General features: G+C 34.9%; 1 pseudogene; it reads left to right on the top strand.

Annotated features, from left to right (window-relative positions):
- Positions 1 to 8,187: 8,187 nt before the first annotated feature.
- On the top strand, positions 8,188 to 8,780 carry LOC125919778 (spliceosome-associated protein CWC15 homolog; annotated as a pseudogene).
- The last annotated feature ends 365 nt before the right edge of the window (positions 8,781 to 9,145 follow it).

The following is a 9,145-nucleotide window of genomic DNA, read 5'->3' as shown; positions in this document are numbered from 1 at the left end:
TGAATATGATTTTGTTATTTAATATGGGCTACCATTTTTTTTTCATTTTTAAATTACCACTCTTCCCCATGGAGGAGTAGATTTTGACTGAAATATTATATATCTTACAAATTTTAATGTTATATTTTAGTTTTTCAATTAGTTCAAATTTTTAAAATTTAACCTAAGAAGTATCTGGCTGGTGAATTATTTAGAAGTGTGTTAGTTTCCAAATATTAAATTCTAATTATTCCAGGTATTATCAACTATCTTTCTGTTACTGATTGTAGTTTAATTTCATGTGGTCTAATAATACACCTTGTATTATTTCTATTATTTTAAATTTTCTAACGAGTATTCTATAGCTAAAAATGAATATTCCATAGGATCTGGAAAGAATATGTATTATCTGGTTGTTGGATACAGTATTGTATAACGTCAATAAGATCAAATTGACAAATATCTCTATTCATGTCAAATATGTCACTATTGATTCTCTGGTTGCTTGATCTATCAATCATTGAAGGAGTTGCTGAAATCTCCAACTACAGGAGTGTAATTTTTTTACTTCTACCAATTCTTTCAGTTTTTACTTATTTATGCTTTATGTATTTTGATGTTCGGTTGTTTATACACACATGATTAAGATTGCTACATCTTCTTGAAGAATTGACTCTTTTATTATTATGTAATACCTTTCTTTATCCCTAATAATGTCCTTCTTTAAAGATTGCTTTTCCTGAAATTGGTATGGGTACCCCAACTTTCTTTTGATGAGTGTTAGCGTATGGTATCTTTTTCAATTCCTTTAGTCTTTTTATTCAGTTTGTTTTCTAACTTGTGTATTTAGACCATGCGCTTTAAAATTAGTTGGTTATGAAGTTAGATTAATATTTAACATGTGTATAACTATTCTTTTTGCTGCATTTCTATGGTTTTAATAGAATTTTTAAGAAGTTTTTATTTAATTTGGGTTAGCTAACATACAGTGTAATATTAGCTCCAGGTGTACAAATTCAACACTTCCATACAACACTCAGTGCTCATCACAAGGGCACTTCTTAATCCCCTTCACCTATTGAAACCATCTCCCCATAGACCTCCCCTCTGGTAACCATCAGTTTGTTCTTTATAGTAAGTTCTCTATAGTTAAGAGTCTGTTTCTTGGTTTGCCTGTCTCTCTCTTTCACTTTGTTCATTTGTTGTGTTTCTCAAATTCCATGAGTGAAATAATATGGTAATTGAACTTTCTTATAGTATTCTATTTTATTTTCCTCAGAATATTAATTACAATTATTGATAAAAACTCTTTATTGCTTGCCCCAGAGGTTACAACATACACTGAACTAATTGAAGTCTATCTTCAAATAACATTGTGGGATTTGTATATGTAGTATAATTAACTTATAACTAAATATCTCCAATTTCCCCCTTTTGTGCTTTGTGAAATTCTTGTTATTGATTTTACTTATGCATATGTTATCATCACCCAATATACTGTTACTATTATTGCATCAGTTATATTTTAAATCAATTAAGAAATCAGAAGTATTAGTGATTTTGTTTTAGTTTCATTTATTACTTGTCTGATGCACTTCCCTTCCTTAGGTTAGATCCAAGTTTATTTTTCTTCTACTTGAAGAATTTCTTTTAACATTTCTTGCAGAGCAGGGATGCTGTCACTGAATCTCTGCCCTTCTTTTGCTGAGACAATCTTTATTTCACCTTTTTAAAAAAATAATACTTTTGAGAGAGAGACAGAGAATGAGTGGGGGAAGGGCAGAGAGAGAGGGAGACACAGAATCTAAAGCAGGTTCCAGGCTCTGAGATGTCAGCACAGAGCCAACGCAGGGCTTGAACTCACGAGATCATGACCTGAGCCAAAGTCTGATGCTTAACCAACTGAGCTACCCAGTCGCCCCTCTTCTTTACTTTTTAAGGGCAACTTCACTGGATATACAATTTTTAATTTGTGGGTTTTTTCAAAACACTTGAAATATTTCACTACACTATCCTTTTGGTTGCTTCTGATGAGAAACCTATCAGTTTTATCTGTGTTCCTCTATATGTACCTGTTTTATTTGCTTTGCTTTCTTTCAAACTTTTCTTTGCAAGTGGACTATAATATGCCTTTATATTCTTTCTTTCTTTCTTTCTTTCTTTCTTTCTTTCTTTCTTTCCTTCTTTCTTTCTTCTTTCTTTCTTCTTTCTTTCTTTCTTTTTCTTTCTTTCTTTCTTTTTCTTTCTTTTTTTCTTCTTTCATGAGGGAGGGTGTGGGAGTGTAATCATTTTTTGGTGTTCTTTGGATTTCCAGGTTTGTAATCTGCTATCATTGATTTTATAAAGTTCTCGGTCATTGTCACTTCAAATATTTATTCTACTCTATTCTGTCTTTCATATCTTGATATTCCAATTATGCATATATAATACCTTTAGAAACTAACAATCCATGATACTTATTGCTCTGCTGTTATTTTTATTCTACTTTCTGTTTGGATTTCAGTTTGGGAAGTTTCTATTGATCTTTCTTCAAGAACACTTATTATTGCTTTGGCTGTGTATAGCCTACTGACAAATCCATCAACATATTATTTTTTAAATTTTTGTGTATAAGTTTTCATATATTGTTTTAAAGTTTATTCATTTATTTTGATAGAGGCAGAGAGAATACAAACAGGGAAGGGACAGAGAAAGAGGGAGAATCTCAAGCAGGATCCATGCAGTCAGCACAGAGCCCATGTGGGGCTCAAACTCACGGAACCGTGAGATGACCTCAGCTGAAATCAAGAGTTGACTAAACCAATTAAGCCACCCAGGCGCCCTTAATTGTTAAAATTTTTAATTTATTCTTAGAGTTTCCATCTCTATGCTTTCATTATACACACGCACACACACACACACGTTTTCTTTTTTCATTATAGACTTAAGACATTTTATTATTATATTTTAAATTTGCTGTCTGATAATTCTAACATCTGTGTCATATCTGAGTTTGGAGTCTGGTTCTGATGATTAATTTATCTATTCAGAATGCGTTTTTTCTTGACTGTGGGCATGTCTTATAATTTTGTTGTTGTTGTCAACATCCAGACATTTTGTATTTGGTAATACATAGGTATTTAGCATAAAGGTATATAGGTACTTAGCGTAAAGATAAATATTAATTTGGCTGGGAGTTGGGTTGCACTTAGTATTTGCTGAGGCTGTTGATACAAGAGGCTTCAAATTCTTGTGTCCATTTTGTCTCTCCTCTTGTCCTTAAGATACCCTAATTATGCTTACTCAGAAACAGTTTGCATCTTATTGTTCTTCCAGTTATAATCCACTATGACTATACTGTAGCCTTGTTGTTATACTGGCAAGGTGGAGAGAGGAAGATTATTCAATAATTTTATAACAAATTAATTATAATAAACAATAATTATTATAAAGTAATTATAAATATTCTATAATAAATGAAATAGTATTGTTGAGCCCAGGTATTAGTACTGTGACTTGCATAAGAATTTCTGTAGTGGTGTATATTTTTTCCCTTTGCTTCCTTTTACCTTACCTGGTCTCAAGTTTCCCAAACTATTTTCTTGAAACCTTGACTTTTTAAATATAATTAGTAGGTACAAATATAGTTTTAAAAATACTAAACTTGTCATTCAAAGAGTATTTTATGGATATTAACAATATAATGAAAAAGATTGTTCCTGAAAGTTCTCCCCCTCATAAGAGGAACAACTAACAACTATTCAAGACAAAACAACACTGAGAAAATTGTGGATCATGGGGTTGAGGCTGAGGCACCCTCCCTCAATATAGACTGCTTTAGATGTTAACAGAAGCAACTACACATTGACCACAATGCCTCTCTCCAGGACAGTGAACCACTATATCAAGAAGTATCCCCTGAATCTTGTTTTTACAGTGGGAAAAGAGAATAAAGAGGAGACAATTTCCCTGATGCTCCAGCAATGGGGTCACTTTGTGGGGGTCCCTATTCTGCTCTAGCTCTAAAGTGATTGTAGGGAAACCTCACAACCACTGAGAATTTGACTGTGACAGAGAAGGGGGAGTGGAATTGAAACAACTAGGATGTGGATCTTGGTAACCTGAGTTCATACCTGCAGTGCCCAAATAGTAATCCCAACTAGTGGTTTTATTAATCTGGAGAACTAAGTCAGGGGCACATTCTGACCAGAAAACTTGGCAGAGTGCAGATCTACCAGAGTGGATTTTTTTTTTAATTTTTAAATTTTTTAAAAAAATTACATCCAAATTAGTTAACACATAGTGTAATAATGGTTTCAGGAATAGAATTCAGTGATTCATCACTTACATATAACATCCAGTGCTCATCCCAACAAGTGTCCTACTTAATTCCCCTTGTCCATTTAACCCATCTCTCACCCAAACCCCTCCAGCAACCCTCAGTTTCTTCTTTGTATTTAACAGTCTCTTACGGTTTGTCTTCCTCCCTGTGTTTATATTTTCTTGCCCTCCATTATGCTCATCTGTTTTTTATTTTAAGTTCCACATATGAGTGAAGCCATATGATATTTGTCTTTCTCTGACTGACTTATTTCACTTAGCATAATACATTCTAGTTCCATCCATGTTGTTGCAAATGGCAAAATTCATTCTTTTTTTTCACTAATATTCCATTGTATATATATACCATATCTTCTTTATCCATTCATTAATAGATGGATATTTGGGCTGTCTACATTTTGGCTATTGGTGATAGTGCTGTTATAAACATTGGGGTGCATGTGTCCCTTTGAAACAGCACTCCCGTATCCTTTGGATAATTACCTAGTAGTACAATTGCTGGGTCATAGGGTAGTTCTATTTTTAATTTTTTGAGAGACCTCCATACTGTTTTCCAGAGTGGCTGCACCAGTTTTCATTTCCACCAGCAGGGCAAAAGTGTTCCTTTTTCTCCATATCCTTACCAACATCTATTGTTGCCTGAGTTGTTAATTTTAGCCATTCGGACAGGGGTGAGGTGGTATCTCATTGTGGTTTTGATTTGTATTTCCCTGATGATAAGTGATATTGAGCATCTTTTCATGTGTCTATCAGCCATCTGGATATCTTCTTTGGAAAGATGTCTATTCTTTTGCCCATTTCTTCACTGGATTATTTGTTTTTTGGGGTGTTGAGTTTGATAAGTTCTTAATAGATTTTGGATACTAACTCTTTATTTGATATTTCATTTGCAAATATCCCCTCCCTTCAATCAGTTGCCTTTTAGTTTTGCTGATTGTTTCCTTCACTGTGAAGAAGCTTTTTATCTTGATGAGGTCCCAATAGTTCATTTTTACTTTTGTTTCCCTTGCCTCCAGAGACACATCAAGTAAGAAGTTGCCATGCCTGAGATCAAAGAGGTTGTTGCCTGTTTTCCCCTCTAGGATTTTGATGGCTTGCTATCTTACATTTACGTCTTTCATCCATTTTGAGTTTATTTTTGCGTATGGTGTAAAAAAGTGGTCCAGGTTCATTCTTCTGCATGTTGCTGTTCAGTTTTCCCAATACCATTTGTTAAGGAGAATGTCTTTTTTTCCATTTGGTATTCTTTACTGCTTTTTCAAACATTAGTTGGTCATATGTTTGTGCGTCCACTTCTAGGTACTCTATTCTGTTCCACAGATCTATGTGTCTGTTTTTGTGCCAGTACCATAATGTCTTGATGTTTACAGCTTTTTAATGAAGCTTGAAGCCCAGAATTGTGATGTTTACAGCTTTGGTTTTCTTTTTCATGATTGCTTTGGCTATTCGGGGTCTTTTCTGGTTCCATACAAATTTTAGGATTGTTCTAGCTCTGTGAAGACTGCTGGTGTTTTTTTGATAGGGATTACATTGAATATGTTGATTGCTTTGTGAAGTGTTGACATTTTAACAATTTGTTCTTCCAATCCGTGAACATGGAATGTTTTCCATTTTTTTAAATGTCTTCTTAAATTTCTTTCATAAGCTTTCTATAGTTTTCAGTATACAGATTTTTCATCTCTTTGGTTAGGTTTATCCCTAGGTATTTTATGGTTTTGGTGCAGTGTTAAATGGGATTGATTCCTTGATTACTCCTTCTGCTGCTTCATTATTGGTATATAGAAATGTAACTTATTTCTGTACATTGATTTTATATCCTGTGACCCTGCTGAATTCATGGATTAGTTCTAGCAGTTTTTGGTGGAGTCTTTTGAGTTTTCTACATAGAGTATCATGTTGTCTGTGAAGAGTGAAAGTTTGACTCCCTTCTTGCCAATTTGGATGCCTTTTATTAGTCACAGAACTCACTTGCTGTGACAGTGTCTTCTGACCTCACAGACCAAAAGAGGTGACAACAACTCCTGGAAGCTGGACCACCCAGTAACATTTCCACCAAGATATGGTCAGGCAGAGTTAATTTCACCCAGAGGAAAGCCAGTACAGGACATAGTGGGTTCTTATACTACGTAGAGGCAGGCAATCCACCATGGTAGAATAATTCATAAACAGTGATGATGGTAGCTACTGGCTCTTCCCAAGTGGAGAATCTGTTTTGGAAATTGAGTGACCTAGAGGGGTTTCTTCCCCTCCGACTCTGACAAAGAAACTGAAACCTAGCCTCATCTTCTGTGAAAAGAGTCTTCCAGATTCGTAACCAGAAGGCTGGTAAAAACTGCTGTAAGTTGTGTGGTCCAGCAGTGCTCAAGCCTAGAGAAGGGCATGTGGAGCAGATAGTTTACAAAACAAAGCCAATGGTCCTGTTTGACCAGAATATTTGGAGTGTAGGTCAGCTTGAATTGAGACAGCAAAGAGCTTTGTCAGCATTAGAGTTGCTTATCTTACTGTACACAGGCAAGAAATCTAATCTGTAGGCAGGTTTTTCACTGAATACAGCTATCAGCATGTTCACTCAGAGAGACTACCTAGAGCACATAGGAAGCTGTTCAACCAATATATATACAGTGGCACTTGAACAGAGAGAGAGAGAGAGAGAGAGCACAGCACATGACTTTCCTCATTTGTAGAGCAAAACCAGTAACTTCAGTTGACTAGGGAACAGAGTACACACTCTGGCCTGCTTTGCATCCACAAATAATGAACCATGTAGACCCTGGGACACATCCTACTTCCTGGCCAGGGCAAGGAAGCTGTCTCATAGCCCCATATATTACTGAATGTAGTACCTAATCCCAACCATCTAGTAAGCCTAATCAGAGAATCTAGACAGACATGGAGCCCATCCTGCAGCTTCACTAGTAGGAAAGCTAGTCAGCAATCCTATCCAATTGTTTTTAGTGGTACAGCACCCCTTATTATCATCAGAGCCCAAACAGATGCCTTACTCAAATATATATAATGAGAGCTGTGCTCAAATGTGCAAGGACATAACTAGCAGACACATCCAGAGATCCAAACTGAGCTGACTGGTAAAGAGCCTCTCTGTCAAAACAAACCTGTAAACTCTAGAAGATGAGTCTGATTATTCAAATGAGAAGATACCAATTCAAGGAATTAAAGATTATGAAAAATCAAGGGAATATTACACCACCAAAGGAAAATTTAAAAGTGCTAATACCTGACCATAAAAAGTGGATATCTATGAAAAGTCAGACAAAATATTCAGAATAATAATCTTTAAAAAGGCTAGTGAACTATAAGAAAACATAGACAACTAAAAAAAACTAAGAAAATAATGCATGAACAAAATGAGAAGTTCAACAAGGAAATAGCAACCATTAAACAAATATAGAATCCCATAGTTGAAAAATACAATAGCTGAACTGAAGAATTCAGCAGAGTTTCAAAATAGACTTGACCATACGGAAGATAAAGAGCCAGTGCCGTTGAAGATAGAACATTGGAAATTACCCAATCAGAAGAGAAAAAAAAAGTATTAAAGAGTGAAGAAAGCCTATGGGAATTATGAGACACAATGTAAAGAAACAATATTCACATTATAGGAATTTCAGAAGGAGAAGAGAAAGAGAAAGTAAAAGAAGATATATTTAAAGCAATAGGAGTTGAAAACTTCTAAAATCATGGGGAGTGACATGGTCATCTAGATTGATGAGACCCAAAAGACCTCAAATAGGTGGCACTTGAACAAGGATACCCAAAGACACATTATAATTAAATTGTCAAAAGTTAAAAACAGGCACAGAAGTTTCTGGGAGCATAATACATGGCAGCAACTGCTAGGCCAACTCTTCAACTTGTGAGAAGTGAGAGATGAAAAGGAGAGGTGATTTGAGCCAACTCTCAAGACAATATTCAAGTAGAGACCTACTTTTTCATCCAAGGAGAAAATATAGACAAACTATTCAGGATGCCCCTGAAGAAGTGTGGAACCATGACTTCAGGAGAGAGCTGAAAAAGAGAGTGAGCTGCTGCGAGAGAGAAAAAAAAAAATAGAGATTGTCCAATACGAGAACATACCACCTCCTTCTCAATATCAAAGAAGCCTTGGTTAGACCAGATTCCTGCTACCAACCTTGATGCAGATGATTCTCTAACTGATGAGGAAGATGAAGATGAAGATTTTCAAGAACAGAGTGATAATGATGATTCTGCAGTACTTCTTGCAAAACTTGAAAACATTATAGAAGAAAGAGCTGAAAAGCAGTCTACAGAGGAACAAGAACAGAAACCTGAAGAAGGAAGAATACATATGGAGAACATTTTGAATGGAAACCCTCTCCTTAATCTTGCCTCAGGCCAACTTCAAAGGTAAAATAAGGTAGGATGAAGATGTTATTTTCAAGAACTGTGCACAAGTTGTAGATGATCAAAAAAAAAAAAAAAGACAAGGTATTTGTAAATGATACACTGTGATCTGAATTTCACAAAAAGTTCTGAAAAAATATATTAAATAGTACAGTTTTATGTGTTCAATTAAAGACTGTAAATGTAAAAAAATAAAAATTAAAAATAATTTGAAGAGCAACAAGAGAAAAAAGAGAAATTACATACAAAATAACTGTCATAAGACTATTGGTGGATTTCTCAACAGAATCTTTTCAGATCAAGAAAGAATGGAATGACATAACCAAAACATTGAAAGAAAATAACTCACCCAAGTGTTCTACACCTGGTGAAGCTGTCTTTGAGAAACAAAAGAAGGGATAAATCTTCCCATAAAAAAAAAAAAAAACTGAAGGAGTTTATTGCCACCAGGTCTGCCTTATAA

This window comes from Panthera uncia, chromosome B4, assembly GCF_023721935.1.
Source record: "Panthera uncia isolate 11264 chromosome B4, Puncia_PCG_1.0, whole genome shotgun sequence".
NCBI lineage: Eukaryota > Metazoa > Chordata > Mammalia > Carnivora > Felidae > Panthera > Panthera uncia.
The sequence above is the reverse complement of the archived record's forward strand: the minus strand, read 5'-3'. Positions and strand labels throughout refer to the sequence as shown.